Raw genomic sequence first — 17,052 nt, 5'->3', positions numbered from 1 at the left:
CCTCCCCCCCCCGGGTAAGACTTCCAGCCACGAAGCCTTCCCCCACTTCAGCAGCATGGGGACTATATAAGCCTGGAGGTAGGACTGCTCAGTGATGGTCCTAAAGAGACTGCCAGTGCATTTGTTTGTTACCCTGAAATCTTTTAGTTCAGGCGTCAGGGCCTCAAGGACTAGGATGTTGGGCTAATTGCACTGGATACGCATAGTCATTACCTATGAACTGAGCAGATAATGATTTACAGTGGCCAGTGGAGCAAACTGAGGACTCCTTGCCCACTCACTATTTAAATACCCAGCTGGTGCTTTAGTTTGCTTGTGATTAGGAGAGTTCTGATGGGCTGTATCCCCAGCTCCAGGCACAGATCCCTGAAAGAGGAGCCATTCAGATACCTAAAACAAGGAGACAGGCAAACCCTCCTTCTCGCAGATCTCCTTTTACACCACCCAGCACCACCCATTTGGACCTGCTGTGATCCCATGGTGAGTCTTTGGTTTCTCTCTTACTCCTTGTCACTCACATCCAGACAGGGCAAAGTGAGAACAAAAAGCACAGTATAAGGGATGCTGAAATAAATAGCCATTGGTCACTGTCCTGGTTTCAGCTTGGACAGAATTAATTTTTTCCTAGTAGCTGGTATAGTGCTGTATTTTGGATTTAGTGTGAGAATAACGTTGATAACGTGCTGATGTTTCAGTTGTTGCTAAGTAGTGCTTATCCTAAGTCAAGGATTTTTCAGTTTCCCAAGCTCTGCCAGCAAACAGGTGTACAAGAAGCTGGGAGGGAGCACAGCCAGGACAGCTGACCTGAACTAGCCAAAGGGATATTCTGTACCATAGGATGCCATGCTCAGTATATAAACTGGGGGAAGTTAGCCGGGAGGGGCAGGTCGCTGCTCGAGGACTGGCTGGATGTTTGTCAGTGAGTGGTAAGCAATTGCATTGTGCATCACTTGTCTTTCTTGGGTTTTACCTCTCTCTCTTTTTGTTATCTTCCTTTTCATTACAACTATTATTATTATATTTTATTTTATTTCAATTATTAAACTGCTCTTATCTCAACCCACGAGTTTTACTTTTTTTTCCCCCCGAATTCTCCTCCCCATCCCATCGGGGGAGGAGTGAGCGAGCAGCTGGGTAGTGTTTAGTTGCCAGTTGGGGTTAAACCACGACAGTAACTATATACTGTTACATTGCTTTGCCCTCAGGTACACTTTGGATCTTCTTTTTTTCAGATTGGAAGGACATTTTACAAACATTTCAGTTCAAATGCCCTGAGCAGAGGCGTTCCACAGGAGTCAGAAATGGTGACTTGGAAACAAGAGACCTTAAACTAAAAGCATTGTTGGAGTTGAAACATGTTCAGTGGTTTTGTTACATTTCTTCTGTATACTGGCAGTTGGTCTTTCATTCTCCTTTAGCTTTCAGAGTAAGGATCTACCTACCGCCTGAGAGCTCCACACTCATGGAAGACAACAAGACTCACGAAGCAACAGCAAAACGGAGAGCAGCAACACCCAACAAAGACTGTGAAGCACCAGGTGTGTAGTCGCCACTGGAACAGCCGCTTCATGGGAGGTAGCCTAGGATGGAGCCCAGCCTGCCTGGAGATGAGGGACCAGAGCAACTGGACAAGGCAGCATGCTCATCTGAGTTCCCATAAAGTCCCTGGGAATGACTTTCTTCAGAACAGTAGGACACCAGGCTCTCCCCACAGCCTCCTTCATTCCTTCAGCTCAGGGCTCTGCACACAAGCTGTCGTCAGCAAAACCTTCAGTAACCATGCTGATACACATAAGAGATGGAAAGGGGAACCACTGTTTCTTGAGGGGGAGGCTGAGGAAACAGGTGACGCGTGGTGGGAGGATGAGCACTGAGAAATGGAGAAATGAAAAATAGAAGGTTTTCGCTAGAGCTGTGACAAATATAGCTCTTCTAAGTGTAATGGAACTAGACGGCCCACTAGAGTGGGCAGAGACAACTTGGTGGCCTTTTAAAAGAGGAAGGAGTGACAAATATGTGAAGATACTAAACTGATGTATAACCTGAGAGCCCTGACTCTCAAGCTTTTGGGGTTCACGCTGAGGTGATTTTAAGAAGCTACTGGTCCAAATTGCCCACCCATTGCCACAGGTTATTGCCCCATTACTGACTTGTCAGAAATAGCAGTGTGCCTACACCAGACTGATATATTGACATAAACTGAGGTGACTGTGGCTAATTCAGTTCACTAGGATGTGGACTGTGGTGGCCAAGGGATCTCCTTCTTGATCCCTATCAGATCTAGTTGAACAGGTGATCAGCTGAGGTCAGAAACCTCCTGAGCCATCACAGCCTAAGTTGACAAGCACCAAGAGTTGCCAAGAGATCACCAGGAGAGCCTTGATACCATTTTAGCCAATTTGCTTGTCTTTAGACCTCCTTTTCTCTGCTTTTCACAAATTCCTTTATTGCCCTAGCTTGCAGAAGGTTTACAAAAGCACTGTAAGCTCGTTCTTTTGGTCTGTTGTCTTTCCCCTAGGGAGCCGAGTGCCAGAGCGAGTAGCATAGACAGGATGTAATCCCTTGACATGGTTCAGCAAAGAGCACTGGTAGTTTTATAGCATGGCTGTCAGGGTGCAGCGAGGGCCGGGGAGAAATCCCAGGGTGGGAAGGCAGGGCCTGGCAGCCAGGGCCTGTCCCACCGCCCTGGCCAGGGCAGCCCAGGCAGAGGCAGCCCCAGCTCCGGGCAGCCGGCGCCTCCATGGGGATGGGAACGGGCCCACGGCCAGGCAGGGCAGGGCTTTGGGGAGCTGGAGACCGGCCCTGCTGTGGCATCATGGGGCAGGGATCCACAGCCCCGGGTGGCTGAAATGGGGTCCTGGGCTCTGGGCAGGGTGGGGGGAGCCCCAGGAGAGCTGGGGCAGGGACAGGCAGGGCTGGTGGTGCCCTCAGGGCCCTGACAATGTCATTGACCAAGACTGACACTTTTGATCATCTCTGCTCATATTAAGGAACTACAGAGGAAAACCTCCTCCAAGAAATGTGTTGCAAAACTAAGCTTAATCCACTGTAATCGAAGTTCATTATTGTTACCTTCGTCATGTGCTCTGATAACCACAGTGCAAATTACCACTGCAGAGCTGAAAAGATGCCTTACACTTGGTGCCAGGTTTGCACTGCTTCTGGAGATGCGGTTTAGCTCAGACTACAGCGATCCCTGCACATGCTAGGAGGAGCTGCTAATAAATGGCAAGTAGTCCCACGAGAATCACGACTAATGGCTCCCGCTCAGTTAGATAATCAACCATTTAATAAAGGGTGAGCTTCTACCTCTTCCCTTCCATGGGGAGCATTAATGCATTATTTTTCCCCTCCTTAGCCACTTATTTCCACAAAAGTGGTAGGAATGTAATATTTTTGAAACCACTCTTCCTCTATTAATCTTAGCTGAAATTGCCTCATGGATTCAAAAGTTATTAGGAATAGCTAGATGGTTGTACAGATGTTGACAGACAGACACAAAGCATTATTGTATTAAGAAAGCACTCAAGTTTATAGCAACACAGATTTTTTTAAATCACGTTAACATCCAGCAGATAGCTACTAGTATGAGGATTATGTTTCATTTCTACACAAGTCTGCCTCACTAACAGCCTAAGAAGCTAAAGGAGCTCAGAAAGAAGTGGCCATTGCTTAGACTTCATGCCTTGATGGTCTTCTCTGGGAAGGAGTGATTGCACTTTCAGGACTTGGCAGGAGGGCTTGCATAAATACTCTTCAGAGACTAAAAGTTTTGCTTTGCACATCTGATTCCAGATCTTTCAAAGCTGCAGTTACCATCTTTCTCCCCTCCAACATTTTATAAATTAAACCGTCTCTTACTCTGTCCGCTTCCCATGTTAGCCTTTCCCTTCTCTTACCTTGAGACTTGAAGGAGCAGAGGTTGCTGCTCTTACCGATGCTGAGCTTCTCAATAGCTAAAAAGCCATGTTGCTTTATGTGAGTATTTGTTTCTCAGGGAAGTTCAAGCTTTAGATATAAACATTTGTGAGTAATTTCTCCTTAGGACTATTTAAAATATAATGAGATCTACATTTTATATTGATTTGAGCTTTGGTTTACTTGTTCATGTATTTTTTAAAAAGAACAGATGCTGCTTGAATGTTTCCTATGAGGCAGATTAAACACACTCTAGAGAGCACACCTGAGCCAAAGGTCAATCTTTCTCAGCGAGCCAGCTAGCAACAAATGGCTCCATGGTTTCCCAATTTTGGTAATGAAGGCTTATAAAGTAGACTATAAAGAAATTATTTTTATTTATTTTTATTTAACTGCCTACAAACTACTGAAATACATGTTTTGAAAATTTTTGCTCTAGTAGCCTGCAGAGGATAGCATCTGGTTTTCTACCTACAGTATTATTTAATTTGGAAAATTCCAAGTCTTCCAATAAATTGGTCTGGCAGCTTTCACTGTAGAATCACAAGTTGAGTGGTTTCCACTGCCAGCCATACCTACAGTTCTGCCCTTCTGAGAAGTGTATTTCTCGCAAGACTTAAGCTTCTTTCCAATTAAAGTCTGAAATGGCTTTGTCGTATCTGTGGGCCACTGTACTTGTTGTAAAGCACCTCATTTAACTAATCTCACTGCCATTGCCTTTAAAATGATGGTGTTCATGCCCAGGACAAGCACTCTGTTTCTTCCATGAGAGGTTTGGTTACCTCAGAGAGTTGTGCCAAATATGTCAGGGAAAAATAATCTCTTCAAAACTCTCCATGCTAGCCCTAAGCAGAGTAGTAAAAACAGATTGGTGAAATAAAAGCTGTGATCTGTCACCATGTATGGCTAGGAGGAATTACTGAAAAGCTCATTGTGTTCCCTCCTCACCCTCTGAATCACTCTGGGTATTACAGTTTAGTCTATGTATTTCAAAGGCAGAAGAGAAATCAATGTTGCATCAGCATTCAGAATGTCAAAGCCACCCAAACAAGCAGTGGATGTGTCATTTGTTTGTGATGATCTCTACTAACAGATTATTCTGTAAACTATCTTAAGCTAAAACTCTAGTTTGTTTATCTTCAGAAAGGGACTAGGCAGTTTTTGGGGGGATGAAGGGAGAAAGTAATACTTTTTTTCAGGAAGAGCTTTTTACTGCTACTCATCCAAAGACAGAGCAACTGTTAGTTGGTCCGTTTGAGTGATTTTCTTAAATGAAGGTGGGGAATAACAAGTCACAGGAAGCCTGGCCATGTTTCCAGGGGAGAACAGAGCATTTGTCTCCTATCTATCTAAAGTGGCCAACCAAAATGGCAAAGTCCCTCAGCAAAAAAGCAGAATTATATGAATTTAAAAATACCACAAGCATTTCAGTACGTAGCTACATATGCCATGGAGACTGAGACATTTCCTACTGACAGTGGAAGCAGAATGTTTATATTATAAATTATTCTTGATGGCTCTGAATGATAAATGTCAAAAACAAGTGATCCTAGAGGGAACTCTATTCTAGCAGAATTCTAAATCTGTTCTGAAAAGCATATTCAGACTGAAGAAATTGATGGAACCGGTATTTTACAGAAGCCCTTTGTTTTCTCCTTTCATGTACAGTTTCTAAATACAGACCTGTAGTATTTTTCCCATGGGTTTGGAAGATCTGAATTTCTCCCGAGATGACTTCCTAATTTTTTCAACCACCACTTCACCCTTGTTACTTATCTGTCCTGATATTTCACCTTTCTAAAGTTTTGAATCAAGGCATTATCTGTGTGAAATGTCTGGTCAAGCAGTTATAGATTACAAAAGCTCATGTCTGGGGCTCTTCATCTAGTAGAGATGGGAGGTGAGAGGGACCAGGCCGTCAGAGAAAAGGGCCTAAGTATCTCTAATCTTCTCTACTCTCCTTTATTCTCTGCCTTAGGAATGATTGCACTTCAGAATGAGTATTACAGAGAAATATTTTTTTCTGCCTTTTCTGAAGACTTCACTAGCTGTAGTTGCTCTAGGATTCCCCAAGATGATATCTGAGTATAAATCATTTCTAAATTTTTATTAAAAATTGATGCAAGAGAGAGCAGTGAGAACAAAATTGGGATCTTAGTCTAAATTCTGTTCAGTTTCTGTTTTTCAGTTACTCTGGGTATAAAATGTGAAAATATATAGAAGTGGATAATCCAATTTTGTTTCAGAAGTAAGTGTTTTATTGTTCAGTGTAGAAGTGGATACTCCACTTACACAAAAGAAGAGTTGTGAATCTGTGAATCTGGTTGTTGAATCTTCACTGGGATTTTATTTTCCACCAGTTTTCATTTCCACATTTCATTTCCTTCCTGGTCCTGTGCGCCACGTATCCAAATCTCTGTGTGACCAAATGCAACGATACATGGGCCATGTGGTTTGAAGAAAGAAATGGGGAGATGGGGTGGGGACCCTAGATTCAGATTATCCACCAGCAAATTGCCCCAGCAGCCACAGACTTAGCCTTGGCCCTGTGCCGCACGCACTTGCCGCTCCTGAGTTAGTTGGTTTAGTTGAAAAGGCCAGAGCTGTGCTTCCACCGTCAAAGGTCAAGATCACTGATGGGTGCCAGTGGTCCCTCTGAAGACCCTAATGAAAGTAAGGCTACAGGCTGCCTTGCATTCTCCAGGAATTCACATAGAGGTAGTTAACTTGTTGGAAATGCACCTTTGGTTTTTTTGGAGTGGAAAAACCGGCGCTAATTGACAGGGTAGGAGATGTCTGGGTATGTTGGAGGACTCCTTTTTCTTTAAATGGAGGGGGGAAAAAAGACATGCAGAATTTCTATTTTGATGAACTGACTCTAGGTGGCAACAACACGCTGTGTAGCCTTACCAGAGACTAGTCAGGCAAAGACTATTGAATGCTTCTTACACATAGGCAAAAAAATGGTAGCAGTTTCAGTACTGCTTCTAGAAAATTTTCTAGCTGATTGAACCAGCTGCACATTGCTAGAAACATTTCCAGATTCTGTCAGTTTTCATTGTAATAGAGGACCTGGGTTTTCAACACGTATTTTGAATAAGATGCTGCATGTTTCATTTTGTAGGCATAATGCTGCAGGTGTGCAGAGGAAAATTAGCAAACTATTCTCTTTTGGTTATCCTGTTTGGATGGGCGATCTCAGGAAGTGCATGTATAATCCTGATTTGTAATGATGCCTGTAAAAGTGCACAGATGGGTATGTACAATTGCAGTTCTGTGGCATTCACCAACGATGCTCTTGAAATGCCACTTCATCACCTTGTCAAAAAACCAGCCGCACAGATACCTACAAAATGCTTGCCACATCCTCTGTGTAAAACACTGCTTTATCTGCCAAAAGATTTGTAATGGCCTATTTCACTCCTTCACTACATATCCAGCTTCCTGGGCTTAGCGGTAGATAAGCAAACACTTGCACAATATAAAAATTTTCACAAGTATGATGAACTGCAGTGTTTTCGCATTTTTCTCAAAAGTCAGTTTGACTGTTAACTCCACTGACCCTTGAAATATTTAAATCTGTTATTGATGTGTTCATAGACATAGGGAGAAAGCAGAGAAAAAAATACTAGTTTTGATTACCTGTTGCAGCAAAGAAAGAACTGTCATTGTAACTGTACTACATACTAATAATGACCACAGAAAATCTTTCAAGTGTCATGACATCATGTTTGTAGCAAGGCCAAAGTGTCTGATGGCATCTACAGGATATGATAAACTTCTTTATTACTCTGTCAAAGTGACAAAGCTGTGAAACCCTGTGATTAAATCAGCTGTTTTGTATAATTGAGCCATTCACCTGCATGTTGTCAATTAATATCCTCTGAGGCTACTTCCAGTATTTCAAATCTCTAAGCTGCTTTCAAAGAAAAGAACTGTCATTTAAAATGTAAAAATGTATCACCTGAAAGCAATTTCTTCCTTTCTTACCAAAGTGTGGAGTTTCCCTTTAAATGATACTAAATCAGGTTTCCAGATTCACAGTACTCTAAATCAGTATCTTATAATCCTCTATAAACCTGGTAGACTGATTTTTTTAAATAAATATGTATAAATTAATCAGGATTTATTCCTAGTAGGAATATATAAACGTATCTGGGATGAAAGTGCCCTAAAAAGGAAAAACAGAATCCACTAACCCTTTAAGGTACTTTGTATCAATGTATTTTGTGTAACGCTTATTTTTATTAGTTTTTCTTCCTTTCATTTAAGCAGTAGTTTTACTATACATTTTTCAAAAAGTGGGGACACGATGGCAAAAGTAATGGAAACACAATTGGAAAAATTGGTTTTATCTATGACATATTGTCCATATACATATCATAATATATTGTTTTTCAAGTTTCCTTGTGTTAAAAAGGCATATCTGTGTAAAAACAATGCTGCTAACCATGGTGGGTGTTTTCAGTTGTATTCTGAGATACCCACACTTACTCGGAGGCATGTATACCACCCCAAGAGGTGAGGTGACAGTTGAGTACACCAGCACTGAAGACTCATTTTGGACAGGCCCTGAGATCCTTCTCAACTCGTCTCCCCCACAGCTTGAGGAGACTTGATAAAGTATCATCACGTAAAGCTATCATAACACCCGTCCTGTACTATCTGCGGTAACCCTCAAATGGAAAAAGTGACACTTTCATTACAACCACTGCGGCTATTTTCAGGAGTCATTCACCTTGTGGCATCTCACACCTGTTTGTCTCCCCACAGGCGTCCCATGTGTCACCCCCGCTTTCCGATGCTAGTAGCTCTCATTTCCCTCACGTGCCCTGCATGCTCATTATTTTCTTTCTGCTTCCCATACCCGGTGTCCCATTCTCTCCATTCTCACCCCACAGTAGGCTCATCTCACACTCCTTAGAGGTGGTATTTTCATGCCACATTCCACATCTTTTCCCAAAAAGCTTTGTCTACACTAAGAGTCTCTGCACTGTTTCTTCACCCAGTCGGGCTTCTCCCCTCAGGCTGCTACCTGGTTCTGTTTCCTTCCTTCCCTCTCCATACCGATACTTCTGTTGATCCTTTCACACATTGCTTAAGCTGTGGTTTTCTCTTTCATGCCAGATCTGTGTTGCACTGTGGGACTCCATACTAGAAATCCACCTTTCCTCCTGTCCTGGTTTCAGCTGGGACAGAGTTAATTTTCTTTCTAGTATTGTTATTATTTTGTTCCTTTCTGTCCTATTAAGCTGTTCTTATCTCACCCCACGAGTTTTACTTTTTTTTTTTGATTCTCTCCCCCATCCCCCTGGGTGGGGGAAGCGAGTGAGCGGCCAGGTTAAACCATGACACCTCCATGCCAGAAGCTTTATGTGCCCCTGCTAATTTTTGTCCCTCCTCCTATTTCTTGTTACTTTCTCTTCCAAGGTGTCAACATTTTGAACACAACTGGGTTCTAGGGCCAAAATAAAATCAGTAACACATTGAGACCAACATGTTTTTCTGTGTATTGGGGGTGTGGGGGGTGGGTAGCAGGGGAGGCGGCTGCAGCGCCGGCTCCTGAGAGAAGCTGCTAGAAGCTTCCCGGGCTCCGAGTTGGTCCCGCCCCTTCCAAGGCCGAGCCAATCAGCGACGGCGGTAGTGCCTGTGGGAGAACATAAGAGGGGGAACCTGCAGTGAGTGAGGGGATTGGCACGTGAGAGGAGCCGCCCTGCAGATTTGAGGGGAGGAGGGGCTGCCCCCGCAGCCCGCGGTGAGGCGGCAGGCTGTCCCCCCCCACTCCAGCCCACGGAGGGGAGCGGGGGAGCAGATGCCCACCTGCAGCCCGGGGAGAGAGGAGCCCACGCCAGAGCAGGTAGGTGCCCCCCAAGATGGCCGGGACTCCATGGGAAAGCCCGCGCTGGAGCAGTCTGTGACTGAAGGTCTGCACCTCGTGGAAGGGACCCACGCTGGAGCAGTTCATGAAGAACTGCAGCCCGCGGGAAGGACTCACGTTGGAGAAGCTCATGGAGGACTGTCTCCCGTGGGAGGGACCCCACGGTGGAGCAGGGGACGAGTGAGGAGTCCTGCCCCTGAGGAGGAAGGAGCGGCAGAGGCAATGTGTGGCGAGCTGACTCCAACCGCCATTCCCCGTCCCCCTGCGCCACCGTGGGGAGGAGGGAGAGAGAACTGGGAGTGGAATTGAGCCGGGAAGGAGGGAGGGGTGGGGGGGAAGGTGTTTTAAGATTTGGGTTTATTTTTCATTATCCTGTTTCGAATTGATTGGTAAGATCGATTTTTATTTCCCCCCCAGTCCCCCCAAGTCGAGTCTGTTTCTTGCCCGTGACCATAACTGGTGAGTGATCAATCCCTCGCTGTCCTTGTCTCGACCCACAAGCTTTTTGTTGTATTTTCTCCTGCCCATCCCATCAGGCGGGGGAGTGAGCGAGCGGCCCCATGGTGCTGTGTTGCCCCCTGAGCTGAAACCATGACGTTCTGCCATCAGCTAGCTCTTCGATCAACAGGAGTTTAGCAAGCGCATTGCAAATGCTAGCTCTCCCTACTGCAAATGTTGGGAAACGTGTTGCTTGCTGAGAGCCCGGTGGGTTTCCAGATACAGCTGGGTAGGAGACAGACTGCAATATGCTGCTAGCCTTACCCGGTATTGACGTGGGCAAAATCAATGTGACTACAGGCAGTGAGAATTGAAGTTGTAGGGACTGATAGCTGCTAAATCATGTGTTCTTTAACTCTTCAATATAAAACTCTGTGGGGGTCTGTATCACCATTCTTTACCCTTTAGGCATCCCTCCACCCTAGTTTTCATCCACATCAACAAAGTTTTTTCTCACTGATGATTGAAATGGTCCCTGAAACTTCTGAATCTGTCCAGTAATCAAAAGCTACCACATCACACCTAAGCTTAAAGTGCCATGAAGTTGTAAAAAATAGTCTTGTCTGTTCAGCCAGCCACTGAAACATGAAAACTGTAAGTGGTATGTCAGATGCCAAGTTATGTTTTAAGATGAGGCATCATGTAATAACAGAATGTTCTGAAAACTATTTCTGTTTTGGTTTGGAGTGTTTGGGGTTTTTTTCTCAAATAGGGTCAGATATACTTTGAACAGATTAAAGCATCTTACTTTTTAGATGAAACTGTCTCGTGTTTGCAGTGAAACAGTTTGTCGCTATTTGGGTGCAATATGAAATGTCATTCTCTACAGTACTACCAGCAGTTCCAGATAATCAACAAGGGAAACAATACAACATTCAAAACAAAACCAAATGTCCCTGTGTCCCATAGGTGTAGATGCTGTATTTTTGACACCCCTAAAAGAAGTTGTTCCATTCCCTGTTTACACTCAAGAGCTGTATGCATTTCAAAATAAGTTTCATTCAGCAAAATAGTTATCGTGATTTCAGGGGCTCTACCTTGTACCAGGTTTACCCAAATTTTATTTGGCAGAGCACCACCATCATAGCTGTCAGTGGCAGTGGCACAAGCTCCGGAAGGAGATACTTGGCTGTTTGCACATGATTCTCTTTCAAACAGCTACTCTATATTTCCTTCCTGAGTTGGAAAGTAAAGCCTCTCTATAGTCGATCTATACTATACTCTTTCCACAAGCTGTAGCAGAGTGAAGACCCAAACCAACCTTAGTAGACTTTTACTGATTATACCAATAAAAACGAATTTTATGTTTTGTGCTTATTGGGTAAATCTGGAAATTATGAAAAGTGGAGTAAAGGAAGACTCTAAAGTAAATGTAGGCTGTACCAGTTGACTTCTTTCATTGATAAATAATATTTCAAAACTGTATTTTTTTTATCCTAACCAAAGCCTATCGTTCTGAAACTCTTCCCTTGTCCTCAAATTCACTTCAAATCCTGAAGTTACTGCCTCTTCAAAAATTCTGTTCTGTGTTCACTTTTACCATAAGACAACTTAAGGGTTTTTTTTTCACAAGGTAAGCAACATTTAATGTAAGAGTTAAATTTATTATATGCTAAACTGGTTTTAGGACAGTAATCATTAATTAATGACAAATCATTGATTCAGACATTGAAATTACTATTGGGGCTTACAGATCTTAGTGATGCAGGAACATTTATTCAACGTTTTTCTGCCTGCAGCGGCCTTCTTACTATATGCACCATTAACTCCTTTATGTGCAGTTAACCAATGAACAAGAAAAGAATAACTTCAAAGTAAAGAGGAAGTTGACAGGAAAAGCTATACTGTCTTTCTTTGGCTTCTTGGGTTTAGTTTTTTAAACCTAAAAGCTGCAGTGTTTGGTTTTCTTGGTTTCATTTTTTTAAACCTTAAGAAGCAGCGAACTGCTTAGGCTGTAAGTATTGGGGCTTCTGATATTCTTTCCCAAGGTAATTAACATTACCCTACCAACTCCTTTGTATCACACAGAATATGTATTTCCTCTGGGAACTAGTATACCTCAAGAAAACTAAGATGTTAGTGCATAAAGTGAATTCTACCAGTTTCATGCCACTGATAGGCACACAATCGCATCCCAGGGAAAGTTGAGCTCCCATTAGATTGGTATTTTCTTCCTTACTGTTGTTTGGGGCAGGGGTGGGAGGTGTAATGGTTCATGAACTTTTTTACGGAAATTCATCCTGGCTTAAGAAAAACCAAAACAAAACAGAACAAAACATTATATAGATAGCATTGATGGCAAATGACTACTGAAATGCAATTGTTATTTTTCTGCAGCTGCTTTAGCTGTGCCATCATGTTTTGTGATGTGGATGGGAAATGCAAACGGAAACGGCTGTTGCTGGAACCGAATTGCTGCACAGACCCCCGCTGTGAGCCAGTAATTGTTTTTTTTATGTGAGGCAAGACAAGATGGACATATTTTGAATCTGTTAAAGTGTAGTACAGGTTGGTCAGTCTACTTGAACAATCTCAGGCTGGCTTAATGCACAAATAGCATGGAAAACCTGGGACTCCTGTGTACTGAACAGATTGCTTCAGCCTGAGGACTTCTTCAGATGACGTAGCTTATAAGAGAGTAAGAAGGTAATAGGCGTGTAGTAGTGCTCTGCAGTACTGACATCATAATTCATCAAATTTAAGCATGATTCAAGTTTATATATAAGTAATGTCTGTGTGAGGTATAAGTAGTTTTCAGTTGGCTGAACATCTTGGGATATGTGTGGTCTTGTCACATTATTATCTTTTCCAAGACATATGAAGTTCCTACTTTTTTTGCCAGGCACATTTAGTATGTTGTTGTACTGAACTCCCACTATATGAAAAACGTATATCTAAAATGGGTGAATCTAACTGATTATGGGGGAAAAAAAAAATATCTAGTGTCTCCAGTATGATTTTGGAGTTTTGTATGACTACTGACTGCAAGGCTTGAGGTGAAAATGTCAAAAGTGACTCATTGACTGGGGATTGTAACAAAATAATGGAAATGTTCTGTCTCCAAATTACCTAGCTTCTGTTGGTTTTCACCTAGTAAGTTTGCATCCATTTGAAGAAACACTAATGGTCACATATTCAGTCTCCCCCTGAGCTGGGTTGAGTATGAGCCATACAGAGGTAGGCTCTCCAGTAGTAGGGAGGTTTTCAGACTGGAATCAGGTGCTGCTTGGCAGGACTACTTAGAGCATGGACTGTACAAACACAGGACTACGCCTGTCACATGGATGTGTCTTTAGATACCTGAGTCCCTAAAGGCTAGTTTGCAAATGAGTTTAAAAAGAAGGGTTTGCAGTATCCTGGCAATATAGTCATTGGTGATCTGTGCAAACAGAAGCACCCTGTGCTGTGCAATTGGAGAGGATGTTCACTCAGGTGCAAGTGTCTAACTGGTGGGGGGCCATTAGTCCCTCCTGGATGAGAAAGTGAATCTGCATATCGGATGAGAACCAGTATCATCTGTTGTCATATCTTCTCCCCTTAATCACCAACAGTAGACGCTTTAGAAGAAGTTTCAAGAAATTCAATAATTTGCCCAAAGAGGAGTTTCTGTTAATGTCCCTTTCCCTGTCCCTTTGGCTTAATGACAGGCTTATGCATTGAAATATGAAGGTTTCTATCCCTTTACATGTGTTTTATACAATCTAATCCTTTCTTTAAATTTTATCTCATGTAACAGTGAATGCTTTCACTTTAATAGCTAATATTTCCTTTCATCACTTTCAAATTTGAATCTTTTTAATTCCACTGGATGAACTCCTGTTCTTAAATTATGAAAAAAGGTGACTAGAAATGCAGGATTTATCTTCTTTGTGCCATTCATTATTTTTTATAAAGCTCTACCATGTCCTTTCTTCATGCCATACCTAAACAGGTCTAATCTTTTCAATTTCTCCAGATAGATATAAAATTTTCTCTCTCAGCCTCTAATCATTTGCATTGCCTATCTCCAGATGCTGTCTGTATCTGCTATATCTATTTTGCAGTCGAGTTCCCAGAACTGAACAAAGATGTAGCAAATAACCAATCTGTGGGAATTACAGTATTTCCAGTCTGATTTTTTCTTTCCCACTAGCATTTTGTTCAACACTGCTGTCCACTGAGCTTTCCACAGTAATGCCAGGATCTTTTTGTCTGAGCAGTTGCACTCAATTAAGATCCCAGAAGGTTGTGTGAATAACAGAAAATACGCCTTCCAGAGTTATGCTTTCCTAGCATTAATCCCTTTGGCCACTGTGGTGTTTATTCAGCTACTTAGGTTAGGCTTCTCTTCGTTATCTCTGAGGCTCTTCTACAGTAAGCAAAACTAAATAATGGTATGCGTTCTGTATGTTGCCACATCATTTTACTCCTTTCCAGATCAATAATCTTTTTAACATGCTCTTTTAACGTGTGTGTTTCCTTGAGATGCCATGGTGTCACAGGAGGCCTGTAAGTATATACACTTGGGTTATATCTACGCCGCCCCACACAGTGAGTACAAACACCGTCAAGCATGTCTATAATGGTATAGCACCGCATTTCAACTCATATATTGCCCACTTCTCAGCAGGGTACTTCACTGCCTTGTTTTGAGTAGCTTGTGGTATCTCAGCATGGCACTACATGGTGACGGGCAGGCATGAGCCTGGTCGTGTTGAAAGTCAACCGGATAGTAGTAATATTTGATTTCTGACAGTTTTGAATGCTCAACAGTACCTTCTCTCCCACTGCAAGTTTGGATAGGAGCCTTTATAAACATCTGATAATTATTTTGTTAAATGATCAGCTGCAAGTCTTAATATATTTATATGTACTTGATTTTCCTTATGCCAGTATCTCACCAATGCAGTAAAAAAAACGGTATAGAAATAGGAAGGCTGGGAATCCAAGCGTGTACCCCAGGTACCATGGATCTGGTAACTATAGTGCTCCCTCTCAAGCCCTCCTCCCCTCAACAACCTTTTTTTGTCCCTCACCCCTAAAAACCACTTCCAGCTGCTGCTGCTGCGGTGGCTCTGCCCAGCCAGAGGTGCCTGTGAGAAGCAGCCCGGAGGAGCAGCAGCTGGCAGAGCTCGGGAGGGCCTGTGTCCATTTGGCACTCCGATCCCTTTTGTGCTGCTGTAGCTTTGCCTCTGCAAGACATCCAGAAATCTCAAGCAAAGGTTTAAAATACAGATTTCTGCCCAAGGGAAAAAAGAAAAAAAAAAAAAAAAGAGGATATGTCTGAAGAAACACAGTTGAAAGATAGCCCTGGGGAAAGCATATTTTCCTTTTGCAAAGCCAAAACCTAGGAGTTCATCCCCTATTTTAACATATTCATGTTTTATTGCTTCCTTCAATTACCATTTCAACTCATTTTCTAGCCTCTAATTTCCAAAAGGACTGCTAGCCTATAGACGCAGAAAAATAGTTTTGCACTGTCTCCTGACAGAATTATTATTATAATTATTATGTTACTTAAAATTTTTATTTCGCATATCTAAAAGGCCGCAATTAAATTAGGCCCCACTGCGTTCACCACTACCCAAATGTATAACTAATAGCATTCCAGGCCCTCAGGAAAAACATTTAATTCTAAGGTAAGCTCCTCGGGGCAGAAATTACCTACATTTTTGTTCTGTGGGAAAACAGTGCCTGGCACTTGTGCAGCCTAGAGGCTGCACCACAATCCTAATAATAATAATAGTAGTAATGATAATTAATATTAGTACTGAATATTATTACTTCAATTTTACCACGGCTTATCCCCCTCTTTCGTTTTAATATGATGTGCTAAGAATGCGTTTTCTTCCTTCAGTTGAAGCATTCTTTACTTAATGTTTCAGTGCTGTGCTAAGGACAGTTTGCTTGCAGGGAACAAATAGTCCAATGGAATAAATGTTTGGTGGGATGAATGGTGTTTAGAGTGAGGACAAATGGCAAAAGAGACAGGACACCATCAAGAGCTTTCTCCGGCTCCACATGAATGTTAACACTTGTTCAGTGTTCCACGATGAACAACTTCAGTACATCAAGTTACTGGAAAAAATCCTCCATGCTAAGACAGATGCACATGTCACTGCTGAGTCAGAAGCTAGCAACGGTCATATCAGCACATGTTTTTTAAAATGTTCTTTTTTTTTTTTTTGTAACCCTCCCCCAAGGAAGTATATGTTCCCTAAAAAATGTTGCCAGAAGGCATTCCAGTTGTAGATTTTAAAACTATTGTCCTTAATGCAAACTGGGAGAAATAGGGACAAAATATCAAAACACAAAGGCAGGATAGCTTAGTGTTAAAATGTTACAAAATGTGATACTGATTCCTGCAGTAAATTCTTACTGCAATGCAAGAATTTACTGTCTTTTATGTTTCATTCCCCTCACCATAACTATAGAAATACCATGACTGCAAACAGCCCAAGCATCAACTTGGCATGTTTGCAGTTAGTGCCCTACTTTATTACAAAAGTTAGGATCCAAGTGATATTAAGATAGTTAAAATTAAATATATTTCAAGCATTTCCAGCAGATTTAAAAAAAAAAAAAAACCACAGTAGAACACTTCACAAGCACTAGAACGGTGAACTGGCTAAGGCTCTGTCCTAAAGATACAGGTGATACCCATCTACAAAAATGGCTCATCTCTGTCAGTAAAGTATCATTGTAACCTTGATAGGAAAAGTTATCTAGAAGGCACAGACATCTGCACAATACTAAGACACATCCGATTGTGCCTGCCT

General features: G+C 42.3%; 1 long non-coding RNA gene across 1 annotated transcript; it reads left to right on the top strand.

Moving 5' to 3' along the window:
* LOC128151877 (uncharacterized) lies at positions 1 to 9,408 on the top strand. The gene is made up of 2 exons (XR_008238487.1): positions 1 to 480; positions 1,233 to 9,408. It is a non-coding gene; the product is annotated as an uncharacterized LOC128151877 (long non-coding RNA).
* The last annotated feature ends 7,644 nt before the right edge of the window (positions 9,409 to 17,052 follow it).

This window comes from Harpia harpyja, chromosome 1 (assembly GCF_026419915.1).
Source record: "Harpia harpyja isolate bHarHar1 chromosome 1, bHarHar1 primary haplotype, whole genome shotgun sequence".
Classification (NCBI taxonomy): domain Eukaryota; kingdom Metazoa; phylum Chordata; class Aves; order Accipitriformes; family Accipitridae; genus Harpia; species Harpia harpyja.
Note: the sequence above shows the minus strand (reverse complement) of the source record. Positions and strands in the feature narration are given on the sequence as shown.